The sequence below is a fragment of the Sus scrofa genome, chromosome 17 (assembly GCF_000003025.6).
Source record: "Sus scrofa isolate TJ Tabasco breed Duroc chromosome 17, Sscrofa11.1, whole genome shotgun sequence".
Classification (NCBI taxonomy): Eukaryota; Metazoa; Chordata; class Mammalia; order Artiodactyla; family Suidae; genus Sus; species Sus scrofa.
The window spans coordinates 11,954,584-11,981,863 of record NC_010459.5 but is presented as its reverse complement, the minus strand read 5'-3'; the positions used below and the strand labels follow the sequence as shown (position 1 = coordinate 11,981,863).

The 27,280-nt window shown below is 47.6% G+C and overlaps 1 long non-coding RNA gene across 8 annotated transcripts; it reads right to left on the bottom strand.

Moving 5' to 3' along the window:
* Positions 2,945 to 24,249, bottom strand: POMK. 8 transcript variants are annotated; one of them, XR_002339907.1, is made up of 6 exons: positions 24,120 to 24,249; positions 18,854 to 18,943; positions 17,962 to 18,101; positions 16,060 to 16,149; positions 14,920 to 15,222; positions 2,945 to 6,127 (listed from the first exon to the last, which is right to left on the bottom strand). It is a non-coding gene; the product is annotated as a protein-O-mannose kinase (long non-coding RNA). The 8 variants fall into 8 exon arrangements; XR_002339909.1 differs by lacking the exon at positions 24,120 to 24,249 and adding an exon at positions 23,952 to 24,050 and having other exon boundaries at positions 17,962 to 18,205; XR_002339905.1 differs by lacking the exon at positions 24,120 to 24,249 and adding an exon at positions 23,952 to 24,050.

The following is a 27,280-nucleotide window of genomic DNA, read 5'->3' as shown; positions in this document are numbered from 1 at the left end:
ACTTATATAAAACATCTTATAGTCTTTTAAAGGTGGTAACCTTAAATTTGATCACATTCAAAAACCCTTCTACTTCACTTTCCCATTTTACTTTATTTTTATTTAATTTTTTTTCTTTTCAGGGCTGCACCTGCAACATATGGAAGTTCCTGGGCTAGGGGTCGAATTGGAACTGCAGCTACCAACCTATGCCCCAGACACAGCAATGCCAGATCCTTAACCCACTGAGCAAGGCCAGGGATTGAACCTGCAACCTCATGGATACTAGTCAGGTTCTTAACCCATTGTGCCACAATGGGAACTCCCCATTTTACTTCTGTTATCATGGTTTACTTTTTTTTTTTTTTTTTGCCACACCTGTGGCATGCAGAAGTTTCAGGGCCAGGGATCAAACACACCACAGGAGCAACCCAAGGTGCTGCAGTAACAACATCAGATTCTTTACTACTCAGCCATAAAAAAGAACAAAATAATGCCATTTGCGGCAACATGGATGGAACTAGAGACTCTCATACTGAGTGAAGTAAGTCAGAAAGATAAATACCATATGATATCACTTATATCTGGAATCTAACATATGGCACAAATTAACCTTTCCACAGAAAAGAAAATCATGGACTTGGTGAACAGACTTGTGGTTGCCAGGGGGAGGTGGAGGGAGTGGAATGGATTGGGAGCTTGGGATTAATAGATGCAGACTATTGCCTATGGGATGGATTAGCAATGAGATCCTGCTGTGTAGTACTGGGAACTATGTCTAGTCATTCATGATGGAGCATGATAATGTGAGAAAAAAGAATGTGTACATGTATGTGCAACTGGGTCACCATGGTGTACAGTAGAAAAAAAATAATGTATTGGGGAATAGACAACAACAAAAAAACCCCAAAAAACAACATCACCGAATCCTTGACCTACTGTGCCACAAGTGAACTCCAGTTTACATGTTTTTATATTGAGTATCAATTAATACTGTGGCTACGGTTATTCTAATACTTTTGTCCTTTAACTTTTATACAAGAGTTAAGTGAATAACAAACTGCCGTATTACAGTAACAGAATATTTTGAATTTGACTACCTACATATCTTTACCAGGGTGATTTATATTTTCATGTCACTAATTTGCATCCTTTCACTTCAGCTGGGAGAACTCCTTTCTGCATTTCTTGTCTAGTGGTGATGAACTCCCTCAGCTTTTTTCTGGGAAAGTCTTTATATCTCTCCTTCACTTCTAAAGTATTCCAGGTTGGTAGTTCTTTTTGTTCAATATTTTGAATATATCACTCCACTCTCTCCTGGCCTGCAAGATTTCTGCTGAGAAATTCTCTGATAGCCATGTAGGGGTTCCCTTGTGTGTCAGGACACTTTTTTTTTTTTTCTCTTCTTGCATTAAAATTCTCTGTTTGGAGTTACCCTAGTGGCACAGTAAGTTAAGGATCTGGCATTACCACAGCATTGACTCAGGTCACTCCTGTGGCATGGGATCACTTTGTGGTCTCGGAACTGCTGTATGCCTCCAACGTGGCCAAGACAAACAAATTCTCAGAGTTCTCTTGTGGAATAGCAGGTTGAGGACCCAGTGTTGTCACTGCAGTGGCTTCAGTCACTGTGGCATGGGCTCAATCCCTAGGCTGGGAACTTCCACAGGTTGTCAGCATGGCCAAAAAATTTTTTCTTTGACTTTAGAGAGAATGTCAGCTTTATTTTAATGTCTTAGAGAAGACTCAAAACAAAAAAATTCAACAGGAGTTCCCATCGTGGCTCAGCAGAAATGAATCTGACTAATATCCATGAGGATGCATATTTGATCCCTAGCCTTGCTCAACAGGTTAAGGATCTGACATTGCCATGAGCTGTGGTGTAGGTCACAGATGCAGCTTGGATCTGGCGTTACTGTGGCTGTGGCATAGGCCTATGGCTACAGCTCTGATTTGACCTCTGGCCTGGGAAGTTCTAAATGCAGTGAGTGTGGCCCTAAAAAAAAAAATTCAACAATGTTTTTGGGAACCTATGAGATTCATGAACCTACATGTCCAAATCTCTCCCCAGATGTGGGGAGTTCTGAGCCATTATTTTTTAAAAAACAACCTTTTTGTCCTCTTTCCCTTTCTTCTTCTTCTGGGACTCCAATAATGCACAGATTGTCTCTTTTGGTGGTATCCATAATTCACATACGCATTCTTCACTCTTTTTCATTCCTTTTTCCTTGTTCTCCAACTGGAAAATTTCAAATAGCTTGTCTTCAACTTCCTGTCTTACAAAGAACAAATGACATGTCTTCAACTTCACTGTATTACTGAGATTCTTCTGCTAGCAAAGTCTGTTGTTCTCTATTGCATTTTATACGACTTTCATTGTAGCATTCAGCTCCAGGATTTGGCTCTTTTATGAATTCTAGCTCTCTGTTAAACTTATTTTATTCATGTATTATTTCATTGAACTGTGGGCAACCATCTAGGTTTTAATTAGAAGGTAATTTCCTCATGATTTTACAGTCCTGTTGGTACTGAGCAGAAGCTGAAGACTGAATCTGAAGGGCCAGGTCCAGTTTGGTGTCTGGCACTGGCAAAATAAAGCATCAGGAAGAAATCAGAAGCAGAGTAGAAGCTGGAAATGTCTCTCACCAACTCTCTTGTGTTAGAAAATGGTATGTCTCAGACTATACACGAGTCAGAAGCAGGGGCAGAACTGTAACTCCGATCTTCTGATCCCGGCAGTGTCCCTTCCCATACGCCATGCTATTCACTTTAGCTCTATTGCCAGTATTTAAAAACAAATTGGTTTGAAACTGCAAGTTTCGCCCTAATGCAAAGTCCAAAACACTAAGAAAACTCCTCCAACCAGAATAACAGCACGAACAGGGCATTACCTAATCAGCGACTCCACACAGTAATTACCATGTCAAGTGAAAAGGTCACAGGAGATACACAGCCTTGCAGCAGAGGTGGGGAGGCTTTCAGCTTTATTGAGATATAATTCACATATCAAAATTTCCCTTTTTCAGTGTTATTTAGTACATTTGGAGCTGTGAAACCATCACCACCATATAGTTTCAGAACATTTTCAACAACCCTGTGCCCATTAGCAAGCACTCCCCATGCTTAACCCCAAACTCCTGCCAGCCCCTGGAAACCACTAATTCCCTTTCTATTACCCAGGGTCTGTCTATTCTGCATGTTTCAAACAGATGGAACCATCCAACATGTGGTCTTTTTCTGGCAGCTTCTTTCACTTAGCGTGTTCATCCATGTTGGAGCATCTATCAGTACTTCATTCCTGTTTATGGCTGAATGACATCTCATTGTATGGATGGACCACGTTTTCTTCATCCATTCACCAGCTCAAGGACACTTGGGCTATCTTCATCTTTCATCTATTAAAATAGTGTCGCTTTGAACATTCATTCGTATACAATTCTTTTGTGGATGTGTTTCCAATTCTCTTGGGTAAGTACTGTGGGCTGGAATTGCTGGGTCATGGTAACTCGATCTTTAACTTTTTGAAGAACTGCCGGACTGTTTCCCAAAGCGGCTGCACCATTTTATATTCCCACCAGCGGTGCACAAGGGTCCCAATTCTTTACAACCTGGTCAACACTTGTTATTGTCCATCCTTTTAGTTACAGCCATCCTAGTGGGTTCTGGTGGAGTTCTTACAGCAAAAAGTAGTTCATATACTCTGGGCAAACGTATTCTCTGCTCAGCCCTAAGCCCTGTGCTTGAGGGATGAGCACAGGGGTAATGCTGACAATACCCCACCCCCTGTCCTACTGCCCAGGCTGCCCTCCCTGACAGGGAAGGACAGTGGTTCTCAAAATGTGGCCCCCAGACCAGCAGCATCAGCATCACCAGAGAGAAATGCAAAGTCTCAAATTCCGCCCAGAGAGACTGGGTCAGAGACCATGGAGCCAGCTCCCCGCCGTCCCAGTGACTGTGAGGCCTGCCAGAGTCCAGGAAAACAGTTGGCTGCACAGGGTCTTTGCCCTTCAGTGTGAGCTTAGCTTTATCCCCTTTACTGGTGATGATGAATACACACCAAAGCAACGAGGATGACAGGAACCAAGAGTTGTTTTGGTTTCTTTGCTGTGCCCATGGCATGTTGGGAGTTCTTGGGCCAGGGTTTAAACTTGCGCCTCTGCTGTAACCAGAGCCACAGCAGTAACAATGCTGAATCCTCAACCTGCTGAGCCACAAGAGAACTCCCAAAAGAGCTTTTTTTTTTTATTATTGTCTTTTGAGAGCCATACCCACGGCATATGGAAGTTCCCAGGCTAGGGGTAGAATTGGAGCTGCAGTTGCCAGCCTAAGCCACAGCCACAGCAACTTGGGATCTGAGCACCATCTGTGACTTACGCCACAGCTTATGGCAATGCCAGATCCTTAACCCACTGAGGCAAGCCAGCGAATCAAACCCTCATCCTCATGGATACTAGGTGGGTTTGTTACTGCTGAGCCACAGTGGGAACTCCCTGAAAGAGTTTTTTGAAGAATTCAATTATTTGACTCAAATGGAAGTGCGAGGCATATTCCAGTAATGAGTGACACTGTTGATGTAAAATGGTCACAATAATTAAGTTTTAGACTCAGAAAATCCAGCTGAAGGGTAAATGGTTACTGCACCATTCAAAGCAGTAACACAGATATAATTTCCTTCATAAGTGATATTTTAAATATTCCTGGGGATTCCTTGTGGCTTGGTGGGTTAGGGATTCAGTGCTGACAGGACACTGGCTTGGGTTGCTGCTGTGGCTCAGGTTGGATTTTTGGTCTGGGAACGCCCACAGGTAGGGGCAAAAAAAACAAAAAACAAAAAACACACAAACGAACCAAAAACCCATAATAATAAAAATAAAATGTTTAAAAAAGTATTCCTTATCCATTCAAAATTTCAAAGAGCATGCTAGCTCATTGGGAAGTGAAAGGCACAGGAGCCTCACAGATCATTTAAAACGGTAGAGGTGGCCTCCTTGGTATCATGTGAAATACACCACAAACACCCCGTCTAAAAAAATGAGGAAAAAAATACTCTTTGGAGAATCACTTGTGTTTCTTCCACACACTGCCATTAAAAACCTTCCCTATACACATTTCTTACAGGCTTACATATTCTGTTGTTAGGCCTGCTGTGTACTTCCTTTAGCATCGAGCCAGGTTCACTGCTTCTCTGCATCTCCGCCTGGAGCCAGGCTTACACAGGACTGAGTGTGCCGTCGCCCAGGTGGCCAGGAGAGGGAAGCTCACACGAGCACGTGGCCAGAGAGGAAGCAGCACACGGGAATAACACAGACCCCAGGTCAGAGCGGAGCCGCTGTAACTCCTCCAGCCTTCCTTGACCCAGCTCTCACTGTACTGGATTCTACAGCATCTCTCTGGTCTGAGAAGTCGCGGTGTCTCTGAGCAGATTCAAGACGTTCTGGTAAGTGTCCAGAATGTTCTGAGCGGTGGGTCTCTCTGCAGGCGTCTGGCTCTTACACGCCTTGTGAATGTCAAACAAGTGGAACCGGACCATGTCGCTCCCTTCCACGTGCCCCAGAAGGAAACTGGAGACGTCTGGAATCTTCCAGATGTCAATCTTCTCATCATACACGGGCATGAGGTCGTCCTGAAAAGGCATGTCCTCTCCATAGGGCCACAGCTGCTCTGGGGCCACGAAGTCCCCTCGGAGCTCCCTGTGGCCACACTTCACCAGGGCTCCGGAGCTGTGGTTTACCAGGGGCAGGGCGTCCAGGTCATTCAGCACGATGCTGAAGTTGGCGGTCAGCAGGTACTGGGACAGCGTCTTGGGCAGGTCGCTGGAGTCGCACATGACCAGCGTGCCCAGAGGGCTGTTGTGCAGGAAGTTGATGATGCCCACGTAGTCCAGGGCCAGCTGCAGCCTGTGCTGCCACGTGTTGATGCTCTGGTATCTGGGGAGGCTCAGAGCCTCCTCCAGGTTGCTCAGGGAGCCCAAGGGGTGATACTCGGTGAGGATGGTGCTGTCATCCTCACAAAAGCCAAGCAGCGTGACCACATGCTTGCTTTGCAGCGACTTCAGCATCCGCAGTCCATGCAGGAAGTCGTCTTTCATCTCCAACCTGGTGAGCCGAGAGAGAGCCACCTTGCGTTCCTTCCACTCAGACAGGAATACCTAAAACCAAACCACAGAGAATGTCAACCTGGAACCCTTGTTGATTGGTAGCTGGGAAGCAACGTGACAAATGTCTTTCAGACGAGATCGGCACGTTCAGGGTGTTACGGCCATAGGCTGACAAATGCCTTTCAGAGCAGGATGTGGTGCAGAGGATACAGACACTAAAAGGCACAGACCCGGTCCTCGAGGTGATTTTGCTCTGCTCCAAAGATACTTAAGAGAAGGACAGAGTTCCCATTGGGGCTCATCGGTAATGAGCCTGACTATTATCCATGAGATTGTGAATTTAATCCCTGGCCTCACTCAGCAAGTTAAGGATCCAGCATTGCCACGAGCTTAGGTGTAGGTCAGACACGGCTCGGGTTCCGTATTGCTGTGGCTGTGATGTAGGCCAGCAGCTGCAACACCGATTCAACCCCTAGCCTGGGAACTTCCATATGCTGCAAGGTGCAGCCTTAAATTAAAAAAAAAAAAAAAAATAAGGGAGAGAGCAGGACAAGATGCTGGGCAAGACAAGTGCCGTGTCAGCACAGAGGGCCAGTGCAGGGGTGGGGGCGGGCAGTGGCCGGTCAGGGTGCTGAGGGCCACCCGGACAGCGGGCAGGAACATCGTGGGAGCCAGTCCACAGGATGACTGGGGCCTGCAGGGTGATGTGGAGACTGGGGGTATTCCCAGGAGCAAGGACTGCAAGAACAAAGGCACTGAGTGGCAAACAGGCCCCAGCTTCAAAGCGGTGCAGCAGGGGATAGGGAGGGAGTGGTGAATGGAGAACTGGAAAATCCAACGCAGGGGATGAGCCCAGCCAGCCCAGCACATGACATCATCGTTCACTTTAAAAGGGAGCAGAGTAAACCACAATAAGGAACAGCTCTATGTAAGGAACACATTTTTACATGGTCCGTGGTTTTCTGTGACTTCAGCTGTAAAAGCAGGAGCTGAAATGCTACACGTACACTGGACCTGCTGTCCTGGCACACAGCAGGCACACAACTAGCAGGGGAGCAGCAGTACTGTAAGGCCTGGGAAGCCCATTACTATCAGTGAGGATAGAATTAAGAACCTCTTATTCTCTACTTAAACCCCCAAAGGGAAGGCAGAAGACTGCAAGGTTCCAGGTCAGGATACCACTGCCCTGGGCTGCTCCTGACCCCATGGGCTGTGTCCCTCTGGCTTCATCTTCTTTGGTGTTAAAATAAAGGTTACCAAAGCAACTTCGGGCGTATTTATCAAGAGCCCTTAACATTTACATCTACAATCTATGTAAGGCAGTAATCTGAAATACATAAAAGGCTCTGGGAACTGTAAATCAACTATAATGGAAAAAAATCATTAAAAAAAAGGTTCTGGGAATAAAAATCTAGTGTTATTTATAAAAGCATAACTGGAACCTTTCCCTCCATCAAAAATCAAGGAGCAGTTGTTTCACAGGACGGCTCAAAGAAGGTTATAGGGGTAGCGTGATACAGATGCTGACAGGGTTCTTTCACAGATAAAAAAAATTTTCTAAATTAAAAGGATACAAAGTGTGTTTACACTACTGTTTTAACTGCACAAAATAAGACAAAATTACACAGAAATCAAAGGTAACAGGCTCGTGTTTTTGGTTCTCTCTGTATGCTTTTTTGAAAAAATATATATATACCTTTTGGTATTTTCCAACTTTTTTTTCCCAAAATGAATATACAGATGACTTTTAATTTTAAAACAACTTTTCAAAGTACTAAAAAATACTATATCAGATAGATGTGGGCTGTGAAGATTTCTTTTGGGCCTGAGAAGAGAGGGTCATTGACAGAAAAACCCATGTAACTGCCGTTGACCGTTTACTCCAAAGAGAAGTCTTTAAGACTTAAAAAAACAAATTTGAGAAATTTCAGTATGGAAAATTTCTATTAAGAAATCAGTTTGAGGAGTTCCTGTTGTAGCTCAGTGGGTTAAGGACCCGACATGGTGTCTATGAGGATGCAGGTTCAATCTCTGGCCTTGCTTCAGTGGGTTAAGGATCTGGTGCTGCTGCAAGCTGCAGTGTAGTTACAGATGCAGCTTGGATCCCATGTTGCCGTGGCTGTGGCATAGGCCCCAACTGCAGCTCCAATTTGATCCTGGCCCTAGGAGCTTCCATATGCCACACGTGCGGCTGTAAAAAGTCAAGTTGAAGAGTTCCCTTGTGGCTTAGCGGGTTAAGGATCTGGTGTTGTTACTGCTGTGGCTCTGGTTACAGCTGTGCTGCTGGTTCAATCTCTGGCCTGGGAACTCTGGCACGCTGCGGGCACGGCCCCCAAAAAAAAAAAAAATTGCTCTGATTGCTATAGTCACTCTGTTTCATAAGTATGTATTTTTTAATTATTATTATTTTGGGCTGCGCCTATGGCATATAAAGTTACCAGGCCAGGCAGCATCAAAACTGTGCCAGAGGAGCAACACAAGCCACTGCAGTGACCATGCCAGATCCTTAACCCGCTGTGCCACAAGAGAACTCCTTTTTATTTTTATTCGATAGGACAGATTTTATTCTCTTCATAGATTTGCACCAGCACTAAAATTGTTATCTGATTCCAATACAAAAGTCATTTTTGTTGAGATCCTTCACTCCTTTGGACCCCCCTCCTAGACTGCACCACAGCAGTGACAACGCCAGATCCGTAACCTGCTGGCCACCATGAATACATGCCTTGGAGTTCAAAGTTCAAATACAGAAGGTGTAGATCTTTTTTTGTATTTACTTCTCATCCCAAAGGAAACTAGATAACTCTTCAGTTGGTAACCTACCAGAAATTTTTCTATGCTTTTACATGTATTAATGTACATTTATAAAACAGCATTTGAGTTTATTACAACAAATATATTTATTGCAACTGGCTTTTTTTATTTAACTGATGCCTCAGAAATCTTTCCCTAATGTATATACAGACCAGGTCATTCTTTTTAAAGCCCATAATATTTCACAGTATAGGTGTAAGATTTTACAGATAATCTTTTCTTAAAACTAGGTATAATAGGGAGTTCCCGTTGTGGCGCAGTGGTTAACGAACCCGACTAGGAACCATGAAGTTGCGGGTTCAATCTCTGGCCTTTCTCAGTGGGTTAAGGATCCGGTGTTGCCATGAGCTGTGGTGTAGATCGCAGACACGGCTCGGATCCCGTGTTGCTGTGGCTCTGGTATAGGCCAGTGGCTACAGCTCTGATTAGACCCCTAGTCTGGGAACCTCCATACCCCGCAGGAGCAGCCCTAGAAAAGGCAAAAAGACAAAACAAACAAACAAACAAACAAAAAACAACTAGGTATAATAGAATCAAAATTCACAAAATCTGTAGCAGATGCTGTCAGAATGGATTAGGTTCTTTTTTCCATACAGCTCTATAATTTTGCATAGACATTTAATGTTAAGTGATCTATTTTTAAAGGCTTGATGGACATTTCAATTATTTCCCACTTATTTATTAACAACAACGCTCCAACGAAGAGCCTTCTATGTACATTCCCATGCACACCTGAAGGTATTTTTGTGACTGAGGACGATGTACCATCAGTGCCCTTCCCGTCGAGGCCAACCTGTACTTCACCAGTCATGCATGAGTCCTGGGTTCTTCAGCCGGACCCACACTAGGCGCTACGATCTTGGTCATCTGTGCCAGTCTAATGGATGAAAAACCCCTTTCAGTATTTCCCCCAGTTACTAATGAGGCAGTGCTTTTCACCTTCTGGGCATTCCTGCTTGTCTGCTGTGCAAAGTCTTCACTGTCCTTCATACAGTTTTCTCTAGGGTTGTTTGCTTTGTGCTTATTAATTTCTAGGGGGTCTTTATATATTCTTTATTATACATGTGATCCTTTATTAGAAAGACAACTCTTAGAAAATAATTAGCTTAGTTTACGTGGCCTTTAATGGTAAAATAGTATTTCGCTGTTAAGTAGACAAATCTGGGAGTCCCCGTCGTGACTCAGTGGTTAATGAATCTGACTAGAAACCATGAGGTTGGGGGTTCGATCCCTGGCCTTGCTCAGTGGGTTAAGGATCTGGCGTTGCCGTGAGCTGTGGTGTAGGTTGCAGACAAGGCTCGGATCCCACGTTGCTGTGGCTCTGGCGTAGGCCGGCGGCTTCAGCTCCGATTGGACCCCTAGCCTGGGAACCTCCATATGACAAGGGAGCAGCCCTAGAAAAGGCAAAAAGACAAAAAAAAAAGTAGTCAAATCTGTCTTCGTTCCTTTAACAAGCACTTATGTCAATAAAAAAGTTGAAATAATCATTCCCCATGTGATATTTACATTCCCATGCAGAAGGCAGACAACGGAGAAACAAACAGGGCTGTGTGAAGTATACTGGAAGGAGAAAAGTTAAGCAGGGAAGGGTTAAATTTTCACTAGCCGGGGAAGTGCTCACCACGCAGCATCTGGGGACCACATCCTGGGGAGGAGGACAGCACAGTAAAGGCCCTGGGGTAGGATGTCCTCAGGCCACAGTGACTGAGCAGGTGGAGGGGAGCAGAGGCTGGGAGGGGCCTTCGGTGTTTGAAAGGACTAGAGGGACACAGAGGGCGCTGGAGGAGCTGGGGCAGAGGAGACACACTATGTGATCATAACAAGAGCAGCACTCTGGCTGCAGCGTGAGCGTAGACCAAAGGGAGCAGGTGGGCGAGCAGGCAGCCCACTCTGGAGGCTACCAGCTGTGGAGGCCTGCATGGGGAGAGCACACAGGCAGAAACTGAGGAGGGATCAAACTCCAGATCCCCCCAAGTGCAGAGACACTATAACTTGCTAATGGGCTGAACATGGATATAAGAAAGTGGGGTGCAAGGACGCCCCCCACCCCAGGTTGTGTGAGCACCTGGACAGACGGCTTGCCCTTGGGCGAGGTGGGGAGTGAAAGAGGAGCATGCTGAGGGGACAGTCCGTGACACACTTAGCTTGAGAAGCCCTTCAACACCCATGATGTGGTAGAAGCAGGGGACAGAAAAGCCTAGCATTCATTCAGGGGATGAAGGCCTGGGCTGGATGAGGCCACCCAGGCCAGTGAGCACAGAGGAGAAGAAGGGCCCAAGACTAAGAGGGATGCAAGGTAGGCCTGGCAGAGGAGATGGAGCAGTGGATGCTGTTACTTCTCGCAGCATCTGTGCTCCAGACAAACTTCTACAAAAAAAACAGATCACATGGAACCCTTCTAAGACTATACAAAACCAGAGGACAGAGCGATATAAAGGAAAGAACTGAATCCATTCCCTCTATGGGATCCAACCCAAATGTTATGGCTTTTTAACATACCATACTTTTAAAAATTCTTTTTGGGCCACCCCTTGGCACATGGATTCCCAGGCCAGGGGTCAGATCCTGGCCGCAGTTGCAACCTAAGCTACAGCTGTGGCAACACCAGATCTTAACCCACTGCGCTGAGCTGGGGATAGAACTTGCATCCCAGTGCTGCAGACCCTGTTGTATCACAGTGGGAACTCCTTAACGTACCATACTTTAATCTTAAAGGACAAAACATGCAAGAGAAAGCGGCTACCAGAGATATGACCTGCTGAGCACCAGGATGCTGCATCAAGACCCACCACCAGCTCCCCAGGGGACCAGGTATGACAGAAGTGTGCATCGTGTCACAGCTCCCACCTGGTGGGGCGTCCGCCTACTGGAAGGATCTGTTCTATCACAGCCATTCCTCTTCCTTATGAGTACTGTTGCCCAAATCTGTGGTTCAGGAAGTGGGTGGCCCTGAGATGTGGGTGCTGCTGCCCTTAGGCAGAGAACGTGCCTGGTCCTTTCAGTATCATCTTGGGTTTAAAAATCTACACTCACGGTCATCCCCAGGGAGTAAGTCAGGACAGAGAAGAAGGGGCAAAAGGGACTTCCACTCTTTGCTCTACCTCCTTCTGAATGTTCGAGCTGAGGAGTTCCCCTTGTTGCTCAGTGGTAATGAGCCCGACTAGGATCCACGAGGATGAGGGTTCGATCCCTGGCCTTGCTCAGTGGATCAGGGATCCGGCGTTGCCATGAGCTGTGGTGTAGGTCACAGACGTAGCCTGGATCTGTGGCTGTGGTGTAGGCTGGCAGCTGCAGCTCCAATTAGACCCCTAGCCTGGGAACTTCCATGTGCTGTGGGTGCAGCCCTTAAAAAAAAAAAAAAAAAAAAAAAAAAATTTGAGCTGAATGTACTGCTTTCATAATTAAAGAACAGAAAATGGGAAATCAGGGGTCAGTTGGCCTTGTCCAAACTAGGGGCAGGAGAGGACATGGGACGCAATTCCAAACACAAACCAGAAACCATCCAGGGGAAGGGGGTATGCTCGGACACCGTGAGAGTTAAGCTAATATATAACGTTATATGGATTCAGGTACCAGGCATGGGGCTAGATGCTGAGGACACAAAGGGAACTGGTGACTGTGCCCTTGGGAGCTTGCATTTATAAGAGACAACAAACGAGATGCTAGACAGAGTCCACAACGTGTGGGGCAGGTTCAAGAGGAGTGTCAAGGAAAGCCTCTCAGAGAGGTAACATCTGATGCTGAGAGCCGAATGATGAGAAACCAGTCACACTGGATGGGGAGGGACGGCCTGCATGTGTTTAGGAGGAATACTTGGTTACAGAAGCTCCTGCTGAGAATCTACACCCCCAGCTCGAGTGCCAGGGAGGAGGGATGCCCAAATGGGGGGTGGGTAGCGACGGGAAACGCGTTTGTGGAATGAGTGCCAGTGTGGAGGATCAGGACCTGCAGGCCCTGGGAAGTCCATGGGGCAGGACAGTCAAGGCTCTGCGGGGTGGAGCTGACACTGCCCCCTCAAAACAGGTCCGAGGGCAAGTTTCAGCCAAGACACAAAATCTTAGGGTAACAGCTTTTTAGTCACCCTTTGCCTAAACTAACCATATTCCACTCTGTTGAATCTGGTGGGATGCATGTCATCTCCTGACATTCCCTAAAATCAAATCTGTCCTGAAACAATAATCTGTCATCATCAAAGCTACTCAAAAACATCCTTCAGGATAAAAAGCAATTGTGAAAATAATTCCAAAAATACCCTGAGTGCAACAACACAAAAACAACAGGGCAGCTCCCCGAGTTCACTCTGAAGGGGACAGAAACTAACTGGCTGTGAGTCACCTCCCTGGTGACTTTGTCACAGCCTATAGCTGTCAATACTGGCCTGGATTTATAGCCCCGCACCCCGACAACTGCCCACTGCCTGTGACTCGGCTTGGCCTCCTCCCCCACACACAGAATCCTCCCTGCACAGGAACGCCACCCCTGTCCTCCCTGCCGCCCAACCTCTGTCACCCCCGCAACACCCCACATCCATCCAACCTACCTCCTGCCTCCTTTCAAATACAACCAGGGCCCACCAACTTCTCGATGCTTCCAGTGTGGACAGCCCCCATCTCTCACCAAGCTTCTCGCTGATCTGCTCTGCACACAGGCTGCCACCTCTTCCCTCCGTCAATGTGGCTGCCCTGGTGCCTGAGGCCCGCAGCCCTGCAAGATCCTCATCTCTGACCCCTTCCTCTGGTCCCCAGACAACCCAGCATGTTCCACCTAGGGGCCTCTGCAAGGCCCCATCCTGTGTACTGGAACATCATCCCCAAACACTCATGCCATCCTGCCAGTCTAGAGTAACAAGCCCGAGGCTCGTTCCTTGCTCTGCTGTCTTCGCAGAGTGTCACTAACACAGTTCACTATATATCTGCTTCTTGTCATCTTATTATTTATTCATTTATTTTTTGTCTTTTTAGGGCCGCACCCACGGCATATGGAGGTTCCCAGGCTAGGGGTCTAATGGGAGCTACAGCTGTCGGCCTACACCACAGCTCATGGCAACGTCCCATCCTTAACCCACTGAGTGAGGCCTGGGATCGAACCGGCATCCTCATGGATGCTAGTCAGATTCATTTCCGCTGAGCCACGACGGGACCTCCGACTTCTTGTCTTCACTGAAGCCTCCTCCTCAACTAGCTTCCTGGGCCTGCGTTCCTTCACTGCCGAGCTGGGCGCCCACTACAATGAGCGGACGGAACCAGTTACTTCTTTCATGGTCTCACTGGACACTGATTCCTCCTCCTTCTCCCCCGACTGACCTCCTGCTTCAAGGTGGCTCCTTTCTTGTTAGAGAAGCAGCTGCAGCTCCATCCCCCGCCCAAGCATTTTCTGCCCTGCCCCCGCCCTGCCCTTTCCCCTCACTCGCTGTGTCCTCACAAAGGGACTGTCTGGTTCACCAGCCTTAACTGGCTTCTAGAGTGGTGCACTTACCACAGGTGTGACCACTGTGGAAACACAGCCCACGGGCTGCCCACGAAACAGGGCTCTGGAAGCTTCTATGTGAGAACTTAATTTGTCCCTTTGGTTTCTCTTTTTAAAATAAAAAATAATTTTAATCAAATAATACTACTACAGAGTTTGAAAAATAAGAATGAAAAAAATTGCCCCAAATCCTCCTTCACCATAACACACTTTCTATCATTTTCACATTTTTCTACATAAATCATCTTGCAGATGAAAACAGCATATTGTACAACTTCCTATTTTACTTTTGTATCTATCACCATAAGATCTTTTTCATGCTGCTACACCTGTTGGCTACAGAATAGTCTACAAGTGGTTGGACCACAGGAACTGTTCCCCTAGAGTTATTCTTTCTAGTTTTCTATTACTGTTAACAACCAAGCCAAGCACTCCTTTCGTATCCAGCCTTTCCTTCCTCTGCATGACTTCAGCCCGACAACGTCCCAGGTGTGCGCTGACTGGGCTGGAGGGTAGAAACCCGTGGACCCACCCTTTACCCTGGACGTAAGCCTGGAACTCACCCTCTTCACGGCTCCTTCGCCAACTCGCTTCATCTGCCTCACTTCCGTCCTCAGCTGCTCACAGGACAGCCACGGGGAGCAGTTGCTCATCTGTCCCATCCTGAAGTGGCCATGGGGACAGTGCCTGGGCTCTCCCACAGAGCGCGGGGGCAAGATGAAGAGCCAGTCGAGGCAGAGGTAGAGGAGGGCATTCATGAGGGCCATGGAGAGCAGCAGCCCCACCACCGGGGGCACGTCCCTGCGAGGGGGGCCCTTCCTGCCTTCCTGGGGTCTCGTCTCCATGGTGTCGTCCTCCTCGAGCTCCTAAAATAGACAGTGAAACAAGGAGTAGCCGTGGTCTTATTTCATGAGGCCTGAGGGTGACACAGCCTCCTGGTCCCAGCATCACTGAGATGACCAAAGAAGGTTTGACACCAGCCTTGTGCCAAATGCTTGAGGCCAGCACTTCCCAGAATCCTTGCAGTTTATTACAACTCGGAGGACAAAGGTGTCCTGGTATGTCTGTCTCCCCCACAGTGTCTTCACGGAGGGGTTAGTTAGATGAAAGCAAGTTCTGTTTTGTTAGTCCAGTGGAGCCAGGGCAAGAGAGGACAGAAAAGGGCAGTGGGAGGGCAGCTGGGGCGGGGTGGGGGTGGCGGGGACAGCTGGAATGCTGAGAGGGGGTGTTCCCTGGAAGGTACTCAAAAGCCCCCTGAGGTTTCTAAGAAGCAAAGGTGTGGAAAGTGCCCCAGGGGTGGCAGAGGCTGGGGTGGGTTGGCTTGAACCCGGGACCAGCACCCTGAGAAGACATGAGCCTGTACAATGGTGGTGAGACAGGAGACCTGAGGCAAACCCTGCCCTGAGCTGACACCAGGAGGTGGGGCCCTCGCCACCACCCAAGGTCTCAGCTCCAGCCCTGGTGCAGCTTGGGGCTGTGGTGAAGGCACACTGCCTGGTTGCTGGGGGGTGGGGGTGGAAGGGGAGGGGCTGGGGAAGGGCCTGGACAGTCGAGGCAGATGCTGTTGACCACCCGGTGGAAGAGTGTCACTACCAGACAAGAATGTGTGCCAGCTTAACCACCATGCTGTGACATGCAGGACACCAGTGACAGAATGGACCCAGTGCCTTCTGGTTGGAGGCCACCGTGCTATGCAGCCTTACCCTCCAGGGGGGCTTTCCTTCTCCCAGCTCAGGTCTCCATCCACTCCCAGGTCAGTCAGGGCCAGCCCTGTGAGCTGGTTTGAAGGCACTCTGCCGCAAAGGACCAAAAAGGAGGTTTGGTAAATAAAAAATGTACCTCTGCACACAGACAAGTGGCAACAATCCAGGTGGGCCTCCTTCCCCAGGCCCTGCCCTCCTGCCAGGCCCCTCAGGCTCTGACCCCAGATGGTGCAGCAGCTGAAGGTAAGGCCTCGCGCAGCCCCAGCTGGTCAGGGCTCCAGAGCCGGTTTCCAGCCTCTCCTTGCCCGTCTGCTCCCTAAAGCCCCATCGCACCCCACATGCCCTGCTCTAGGCACTACAAAGAAGCGGCAACCCTCTTCCTTCAGTGCCAACTGCTTTCTCACTGAGACACTGTTCTCTCCAATCACAGGCTACCAGAAATTCTGTGCACCTATGTGGGTCCGCCTGTTCGTCCACCCAGATGAACCTGTCACGTGTATTAACTTATCACAGTGAGGAGACCACGAGCGTCTCAACCGGACAAAAAGAGGAGTTACTGCAGAATTCAGGTGACAGAGGAGCTTAGGAAAGATGGAAACAAGGCTGTGTTCTATTGGGCTCAAAGCCAAGCAGGGCTGCCTGTAAAGAGGTTAAGACTGGGAGTTCCTGTCGTGGCTCAGGAGAAACAAACCCAACTAGTACTCACGAGGATGCGAGTTTGATCCCTGGCCTTGCTCAGCGGGTTAAGGATCCAGCGTTGCCGTGAGCTGTGGTGGAGGTGGCAGATGCATCTCGGAACCCATGTGCTGTGGTTTAGGCCAGCAGGTACAACTCCAATTAGACCCATAGCCTGGGAACCTCCATATGTAGCAGGTGCAGCCCTAAAAAGACAAAAGACAAAAAAAAAAAAAAAAAAAGAAAAGAAAAGAAAAGACAAGAGGCAAGGATGTGAAGAAAGGGAACCCTTGTACACAGCTGGTGGGAATGCAAATGGGTGCAACTATTGTAGAAAATAGTTTTTCTTCAAAAAACTAGGACTATGGAGTTCCCATTGTAGCTCAGCGGTAACAAACCCAACTAGTATTCATGGGGATGCAGGTTTGATCCCTAGCCTTGCTCAGTGGGTTAAGGATGTGGCATTGCCATGAGCTGCTGTGTGGGTCAAAGACGAAGCTTGGATTCCGAGTTGCTATGGCTGTGGCGGAGACCAGCAGCTGCAGCTCTGATTTGACCCCTAGCCTGGGAACTTCCATATGCTGCAGATGCAGCCCTAACAAGACAAATGAATAAAAATAAAAATAAAAAACAACTAAGAACATAACTACTGTGTGATCCAGCAATCCACTCCTGGGTGAATATCTGAAAAAAACAAAAACACTAATTCCAAAAGATATATGCACCCATGCTCAAAGTAACACTATTTACCATAGCCAAGATGTGGAAGCAACCCAAGTGTCCACTGACAGATGGATAGATAAAGTGTTATGTAGGTATGTATGTATGTGTGTATATGTACATATATATATATGTCAACCTGAAAAAAATACTTCCCAAACTCAACATCTGCTCTTTCCCCTCAAATCTGCTGTTTTCACAGTGTTCACAGTCTCAGTAAGTGACAGCTCTATCCTTCCAGTGACTCAGGGCAATAAGGCCGCAGGTCAGCAGTGACACCACTCCTGCTGAGCAGGAAGTTGAGTCTTCTACGGGTCAGTGTACTTGCCCAAGAATAAGAAAGCACTGTGCTCACTCCACTTCACGACAAAGTCCTCGGGAAACCCCGGGTCCACTCAACAGCTCCCGCCTCACCCAGACCCTCCTTTCTCCAGATGACACCACTGCTCAGCCCAGCACCTGCGTCCTGCCAGCAAGCCAGCGCTGTTCCGGGGGGTGTCTGCTCACCTTCCTCAGAGAGATTCCGGGCCCGCATCTTTCTCTCTGGCCCTCTCCCCCTTGGCTGCCATGGACACAACGACGACTTTCACCACTCAGGCCTCACACCCTCCTGAGCTTCTTCCACCAACACCTGATTCTTAGGTGACCTTGAAGAAATGGATAAAACTACTGCCGCCTCTCCTCTACGGCATTTAAAGTGACCAAGAGGGTCTCAACTTAGGCCTGAGGTCGGTGACCAGTGAACTTTATTCTGAAAAGGGCCAGACAATAAATGTTTGGGTTTAGAGGCCAGAAGCTGGAATCGAAGGACCACAGCACTGAGATGGGCGGGCGTGGAGCGGAGATGTTGAGCAAACAAGGCAGCCCCACGGTTATTCCACTCGGTGGTCAGGCGCAGAAGCAGCCAGGCCATCCTGCACAAATGAGCGTGGACGTCCTCCAACTAAACTGCTCACGGATGCCAAGAGTCCGATTTCATCAAAACATTTTGATTTTTTCCCCCAACAGTTCAAAAGGTGAAAAGCATCCTTAGCTCATGGGCCACATAAATATGGGTGGAAGTCAGCAGCCGGCAAGCCTGCCTTAGGCGATGGCATCCCCCCAGGTGCCGAGGGCCCCCTTCCATACCATGCTCTCTAGGTGGTCTCACCACACACATGGCTCTGAAGGCCAAGTCCACGCTCATGGCTTCAAATCTGCTCTGTGGCCCTTCCTACACTTCACTCAGCTGGCCCCTCAAGACCTGGGATGCCCACAACTGACTTCTCTCTCCTGTCACAAGTCCCCATGGTGATAGGCACAAATCCATGTGGCTTGATTCCTCCCTCCCAAATCTGCTCACACCCCGCTTCCTCTCTCTGCCACCTCCACCCCCAGCCCTGGTCTAGACATCTCCTACCTGGGCTTCTGCAACACTTTCCTACACACTCTCCCACTGCTTTCTCTTTTCCAATCCATTTTTCACAGCGAGTAGGATCTTTTTTCTTTTCTGAAATGTTTCAAGCACAGAGAAAGTTAAAACATAAGATTATGAGCATCCATTCAGCTGTGTGAAATAACACTGCATCCTACTTTTTTTAAGAAAGAAAACATTTTAGGAGTTCCCATTGTGGCTCAGAGGTAACGAACCAAACTAGTATCCGCGAGGACTCGGATTTGATCCCTGGTCCCACTCAGTGGGTTAAGGATCTGCCGTTGCTGTGGCTGTGACATAGGTCAGCAGCTACAGCTTCAATTCGACCCCTAGCCTGGGAACTTCCATACGCTGAGGATGTGGCCCTAAAAAAGGAAAAGAGAAAAAAGTTATGTAATAGTTGAAGCCCCTTTGCGCCCCTCAGAGCCTCTCTGCTATTCTTTTTTTTTTTTTTTTTTTACGGCCACACCTGAGGCTTATGGAGATTCCCAGGCTAGGGGTCTAATTGGAGCTACAGCTGCCAGTGTACACCACAGCCACAGCAACACCAGATCCGAGCCACGTGTGCGACCTGCACCATAGCTCACGGCAATGCCAAATCCTTAACCCACTGAGCAAGGCCAGGGATCAAACCCGAAACCTCATGGCTCCTAGTTGGATTCGTTTCTGCTGTGACACGATGGGAACTCCCCTCTCTTCTATTCTGTTCCCTCCCTAGAAGAAATCACCATCGGCAAGCTGGTGTGTCTGTGGTTCTCAAACTGTGGTCCCTGCACTTGCAGCCCAGCCCTACCTGGGACCTGGGAGATGCAAGTTCTAGAGTCCTCACCCCAGACCTACTAAATCAGAAACTCTGAGGTGGAGCCCAGAAATCTGTTTTTTGGTTTGTTTTTTGCTTTTTAGGGCTGCGCCTATGGCATATGGAGATTCCCAGGCTAGGGGTCTAATCGGAGCTGTAGCCACCAGCCTACACTACAGCCACAGCAACGCAGGATCCAAGCCACGTCTGCGACCTACACCACAGCTCATGGCAACACTGGATCCTTAACCCACTGAGCAAGTCCAGGAATCAAACCTTCGTCCTCATGGATGCATTTTGATTCATTAACCACTGAGCCACGACGGGAACTCCTAGAAATCTGTTTTAACAAGTCTTCCAAAGGACTCAGATTCCTGCTAAAGTTTGAGAACCACTGGTGAACATAACTTCCATGCATGCTTTCTATTTCTATCACATGGCTGTGTGGCCAGAAATGACAACACATGACACATGTATGCTTTCAAGGTTCATACAAGCAGTGTTGTACTGTTCGTTTCTCAGTAACTGCAGAGGATTGGTTCCAAGCCCGCCATGAATCCCAACATCTGCAGATGCTTAAGTCTCTTACACAAAATGGCACAGTACCTTCCACCCTCTGTATCTAGGGATGCAGGATATGTGGATACAGAGGGCCAAGTGCATATCCTTTTACAACTTGCTTTATTACTATTATTATTATTTGGCCACACCTGCAGCATGTGGAAGTTTCCCAGCCAGGCATCAAACATGCACTGCAGTTGCAGCCTGTGCCACAGCTGCAGCAACACTGGATTCTTAACCAGCTGCACCACACAGGAACTTTCACAACTTGGTTTTTCTTCTTTCTACAGCTGTACCTTTGGCACATGGAAGCTCCTGGGCTAGGGGTCGAATCAGAGCTGCAGCTGCCAGCCTACATCATAACCACAGGAATATCATCTCTGAACAGCACCTTCAACCTATATTGCAGCTTGCGGCAACACCGGATCCTTAACCAGGGTTAAGGCCAGGGTCGAACCTGCATCCTCATAGACACTGTGCTGGGAATTCCCCCAACTTGCTTTTTTCAAAGCTCGGGGCATTCTGTTTTTGAGGTTTATCCAAGGAGATAACATGACACTCCAGTTCACACTGTTTCGGACTGACTACACCACAGCTGGGGAAATAGGTTTTGTGCACACCTCTCGTGCACCTGTGGAAGAGTTTCTCTCTGGTATACACAGGGTCTTTCTAAAGCCCAAGCCTGATCACTCCCTGCTTTACAACATTTGACAGCCCCTCTCTACCCTCAGGTTAAAGTCTACACCCCAAGAGGCCTCTAGAACGATGCTTCTTGCTGTTCCTTCTTCAACTGTAAGGTCTCAGAGGACCACCTGCCTGATGTGTGTACCTGTATCCTCGGTGGGCAATGTGCAGCAGGGACTCGGTAGAAATGCACTGGTCACCTGATCACTCCCAGCTTCTCTCTCCAGGGCCTCAAACTGCTTCCTCCCTCCGGTGCCCAATCCCACCAAATCTCCATCTCTGCAGGGTGCCTGTCCCCTGAGGCTCTCATCCACCACTTCCTCCAGGGAGTCCACCAGCCCATACCTCAGGATTAATCCTTTTAACTTGAACCCCCTGCCCCTGACCTTCCACAGATCCTACCCTGCACCATCAGGAATACATTCAGATCCTCTAAGGCCTGAAGCCTACATGTTTTTTATTTTTTTGGTTTATTTATTTATTTATTTTTTGAGGTACATCACTTTCTCCATTTCCACTCAAAGGATGCCAATATCAGGTTCAAAATTCTGTAAGACTTTAGAAATTCATATTTTCTTGGACTTCTCATTGTGGCTCAGCAGCTAAAGAACCCAATGAGCATCCATGAGGATGTGGAGTCAATCCTTGGCCTCGCTCAGTGGGTTAAGGATCCGCATTGCCGTGAGCTGTGGTGTAGGTCGCAGGTGTGGCTCAGATCCCAGGTTGCTGTAGCTGTGGTGTAGGCCCGCAGCTGCAGCTCCAATTCGACCCCTAGCCTGGGAACCTCCATATGCTGCAGGTGAAGCCCCCCCAAAAAAGACAAAAAAAAAAAAAAAAAGAAATTCGTATTTTCTAATCTGTGCTGGACCCTCACCATTACCCAGGAATCCTTTAACATATTTCTTGTCAGCTCTACAGCTATATGCCTCATTAGCCTTTCAATTTTCCCTAAGTCCAGAACTCCCGTCGTGGCTCAGCAGAAAGGAATCTGACTAGTATCTATGAGGAGGCAGGTTTGATCCCTGACCTTTCTCAGTGGGTTAAGGATCTGGCATTGCCATGAGCTGTGGTGTAGGTTGCAGACGTGGCTTGGATCTCAACGTTCCTGTGGCTGTGATGTAGGCCACTGGCTACAGTTCCAATTTGCTCCCGGGCCTGGGAACTCCATATGCCCTGAGGCAGCCAAAAGAGGGGAAAAAAAGGAAAAAAAATAAAACTAAGTCAGAGTGAGGTGAGTAAACTGTACACAGAGGAGCCAAGTTTTCTGACCCTAAATCCATATTCTTCCTCTAAATCTTACAGCTCTCAGGTATTAGATGGAATTGAACACAGTACAGTCATTGCAGGGATGGGGGCTTGATGCTGAGAGTGCCTAATTCTTTCTTTCTTTCTTTCTTTTTCTTTAAGGCTGCAAGTGTGGCATACAGAAGTTTACAGGCTAGGGGCCAAACTAGAGCTGCAGCTGCCAGCCTATATATACCACAGCCACAGCCACAGCAAAGTCAGATCCAAGCCACATCTTCGACCTACACCAGAGCTCATGGCAACGCCAGATCCTTAACCCGCCCACTGAGCAGGGCCAGGTATTGAACCCACATCCTCATGAATATTAGTTGGGTTCGTTTCTGCTGAGCCACAAAGGGAACTCCAAGACTGCCCAATCTTTTTTTTTTTTGGCTTTTGAGGGCCAAACCTGCAGCATATGGAGGTTCCCAGGCTAGAGGTTAATCGGAGCTATAGCCACCCCAGCAACACTGGATCTGAGCCCCATCTGAGACCTACACCACAGCTCATGGCAACACCAGATCCTTAACCCACTGAGCAAGGCTAGGGATTGAACCCACGTCCTCATGAATACTAGTCGGGTTCGTTAACCACTGAGCCATGATGGGAACTCCATGACTGCCTAATTTTTTTTTTTTTTTTTGGTCTTTTTAGGGCCACACCCCTGGCACAGGGAGGTTCCCAAACTAGGGGTCCAATCAGAGCTGTAGCCACCGGGCTACACCACAGCCACAGCAAGGTGAGATCTGAGCAGCGTCTGCAACCACAGCAACACTGGATCTGAGTCCCGACTTTGACCTACACGGAAATGCAGGCTTCTTAACCCACTGAGCAAGGCCAGGCCATCCGCAACCTCATGGTTCCTAGTTGGGTTCTTTAATCACTGAGCCACAATGGGAAGTTCCAAGGCTACCTAATTCTTAAAGAAATCAGTTACCCACCCCAACACCTTTTTTTCTCTTTTAAAGGCATATTTCTGGAGTAGGTTTTCCAAGTCTAGGGTTAAGGCTGTATGGCTGAAGGAATTTTCTTGCTGAAAATAAGCAAAATGATACTCACAGCTCCTGCTTCTGTAAATTTAAAAATAGCAATGGTGGGGGTCAGACACAAAGGATTTCTGACAGTAAGAAAAAATTGGTAACAGGAAAAAGTAGGAACCACTGCTACACATTCACAGCCTAATTTAAAAACAAGAAAACCCATGGAACAAAGGTGGTTTTTACCAAATAGAGAATATTTTATACAACCAGAAAAGAATGGATTAGTGTCCCCAATACAACTGAGGGTAGAATCCCATTTTGCTAACAAAGCACGGGTACATTAAACATTCCAGATGCCTGCTTAGCCTTAAGGTTCTATAGTAAAGATCAAGGATGGAGAAGCCGAGACCACCAAAGGAAACTGCTAAACCCTTCTTTTTAAAGAAGGGCCACAGACGATTCCACAGCTGCACCCGGAGGCAGCAGCAGTGCCAAGGACCTCCAGGAGGCGGGCATGGAAGCCTGTCCTGGCAGAGTGTCCGTCAGCTAAAGTCCAGCTGGGCCGCCGGACTGGACGCGATCCAGCTGCCCCCCACCCCCACCCCCCGAGCCCGGCCGCAGAGCCTTGCCCCTCGCCGGCTGCTCCCGGGCCCGCCTACCTGCTGCCCCTTCCCTCAGGCCCGCCGCCCCCTCCCCCAAGCATGCCCCTCCCTGGCCCACCCCTCTTGTCCCAGACCCACTGCCTCCACCTGCAGCCGGGCAACCTCGCCTCTACCTGCGGCCCCATCAAGCGGCCCCGCACGCGGCCTTCTGCGCCTGCGCGGCCGGAAGCGCGCCCCGCAGGACCAGCGCAGGGCTGCCCCTGGTGTCCACCTCCTGCCGCGCACCCTGGGGGCCCGCGGCCGGAACGCAAAAGCGGAGTCGGAGCGCACTCGGAACCTACCCGGGCGCACAGGCTGGCTCCGGTCCCGGCGGCTTCTCTCCGAAGGCCTGAGGGTGGTGATGTGTTTAGTCCGGAGGCGCAGCCGGGTGCGGAGAGGACCTGTGAGAGCCAGACCCTGCAGAAGGCTCCCAGTCAGAGGAAGCCCTGCTTCCAAATGGTCCTCAGACGTGACGCCAGAGCTTCACGGCGTCAGGGGGCCTGCCAGAAGTGCATGTTCAGGGCGCCATCCCGGCCTGGGTTTGAGCCCGGTGCCTCGTTCTTATCTGCGATAACGCATTATGTGGTTCTGTATCCATGGATTCAACCAACTGTGGATCGTGTAGCGCTGTAGTACTTAGTATTGAAAAAAAAAAATCCACATGTAAGTGGAACTGTGTAGTTTAAACTTATGTTATTAGGGTCAACTGTTTATTTATTTATCTTTTTAGGGCCGCACCAGTGACATGTGGAGGTTCCCAGGCTAGGGGTCTAATAGGATCTGTAGCTCATGGCAACGCTGGATCCTTAACCCACTGAGCAAGCCAGGGATGGAACCCACATGCTCATGTGGGTCGGATTCGTTTCCACTGTGCCAGGAGGGGAACTCCTCAACTGTGTATTTAAAATGATCTCAAAATGTTTGTTTCATTAATTCCATTTGCATTGTCTCCTGGGATCTGGCTGCAGCCTGAAGTGTGGCTGGGAAATGGACTAGACAAGACTGGATGAGGGAGTTCCCATCGTGGCTCAGTGGAAACGAATCCGATTAGGAACCATGAGGTTTCAGGTTCTATTTCTAGCCTGACCCAGTAGGTTAAGGATCCAACGTTGCCATGAGCTGTGGTGTAGGCCGTCGGCTGCAGCTCCAATCTGACCCCTAGCCTGGGACCCTCCATATGCCACAGTGCAGGCCCCCCAAAAAGCCTAAGTAAATAATAAAATAAAGATTGACTTGAATTGATCCATAATCATGTGTGATCCCAGCCTAAGTTCACTGGAATTTATGTTGCATGTAAGGCAGTCTTTACTGTTGTAAATCTTCCTTTTTTATGTACTTTTTTTTTTTTCTTTTCTTTTTAGGGCCGCACCCAGGGCATATGGAAGATCCTAGGTTAGGGGCTGAATCAAAGCTGTAGCTGCCAGCCTGTGCCACAGCTCATGGCAAAGCCAGATCCTTGACCCACTGAATGAGGCCAGGGATTGAACCCTCATCCTCATGGATACTAGTCAGATTCATTTCTGTAGAGCCACAAGGGGAGCTCCTGTATGTATATTTTGAAAAATATGAATAAACATGAAATTTAAAATAAATAAAATCCCAGAATACAGTTTGAAATTACTAGGCATGTGAAACATTGTCCAAATTTCAATTTGCTTAGGAAAAGACTACTGATAGTCACAAATGACAGGATGACAGATAGTGGGGTTATAGAACCAAAGACATTAAAAATTATCTAGTGATTAGTTAGGACTCTGCAGTTTCACTGCTGTGGCTGAGTTTAATCCCTGGTCTGCGAATCAAGATCCAACATCAAGCTGCTGTACACCAGCAACAACCCCCCCCCCAAAAAATAACAAAAATGCTCAATTTTGAACACTCTAAGCAATGTTAATCGAAATTTCAGAAGCAAAAGAGGTATTTATTTGGGGTTTGTTAGGACTTCAGCCTGGAAGATACAGATCCAAGAAACACTTGACTTGTGTTCTGCCAGACTATAAAATTGGGGAAATTTATAAAGGCAAAAAACTACAAGGTTACATAAATCGTCAGGAATTAGGAATTGTTCTCTCAAGAAGGGTGCTTATTAAGCAAGGAATGGTTAAGTTTGAAATGATTACATAGTTGCAAAGTGCAAGAGGTAGGTACCTTCCAATCTACAAGGTTGCATCTAGCACCTGGTAGCATATTGTTTTGAAAATGGCTGTTAGTGAGTTTGATATAATTCAGAAAGTTCAAATTCTCAACAATGCATAAACATCTCTGAAAACACATTCGCAATGGCCACCTAGCTCCATTCTGGATGCCTGAATGATAGTACTCTATTTAGTTTTTAAAATGATTTTAAACATCATCAATACAAAAGTTAAAATAGAAAGTATCTGTATATAAACAGAAGACTTTTTAAAGAATCAAAGGAACATTCCAGAACTGAAAAATATAACGAAAACAAAGAACTCATTATATAGGTACAATAGCAAAACGGAGATGACAGAGAAGAATCAGTGAATTTGAAGACAGATTATAGAAATGATCTAATCTGACCAATAAGGAAAAAAAAAAAGGTACCTGTGGAACAAGAACAAAAGGACTAACATTCTTGTCATCAAGTTCCCATGGGAATAAAGTACTGCAAAATATTTGAAGAAATAATGACTGAAAATATCCCCAAGTTTAGTGAAAAAGAAAACTACAGATTCAAGAAGCTGAGAAAATCCAAAGATATACATGCCCAGACACATCAAAATCAAATTGCTAAAAGCTAAAGAGAAACTAAAAATTTTGCAAGCAATCGGAAGGGACATACAGATGAACAACTATTCTTCCTAAATGCTGAAGGAAAAGAATTTTAAACTCAGAATTCTTTTTTTTTTTTTTTTTTTTTTTTGTCTTTTTAGGGCTGCACCCTTGGCATATGGAGGTTCCCAGACTAGGGGTCTAATCAGAGCTGTAGCTGCCGGCCTATGCCACAGCCACAGCAATGCGGGATCCGAGTTGCGTCTGCGACCTACACCACAACTCACGGCAACACCAGATCCTTAACCCCCTGAGCAACCTCATGGTTCCCAGTCAGATTCATTAACCACTGAGCCACGACGGGAACTCCCAAACTCAGAATTCTATATCCAGTGAAAATATCCTTTAGGAATGAAGGTGAAATAAAGACATTCTCAGCTGGAGGTAAACAAAGAGAATGTGCAACCAGCAGAACAGATCTAAAAGAACTGCTGAAAGAAATTTCTTCAGACAGAAGGAAGTTCTAAACATCGGGAATGAAAGACAAGTAACAGAATTGGTAAATATAATAGACTACTCTCTCTCTCTTTTTTTTTTTTTTTTTTTGTCTTTTTAGGGCTGCACCTCTGGCAAATGGAAGTTCCCAGGCGAGGGGACGAATCAGAGCTGCAGCTGCCAGCCTATGCCACAGCCACAGCAATCGGGATCTGACCTGCATCTGTGACCT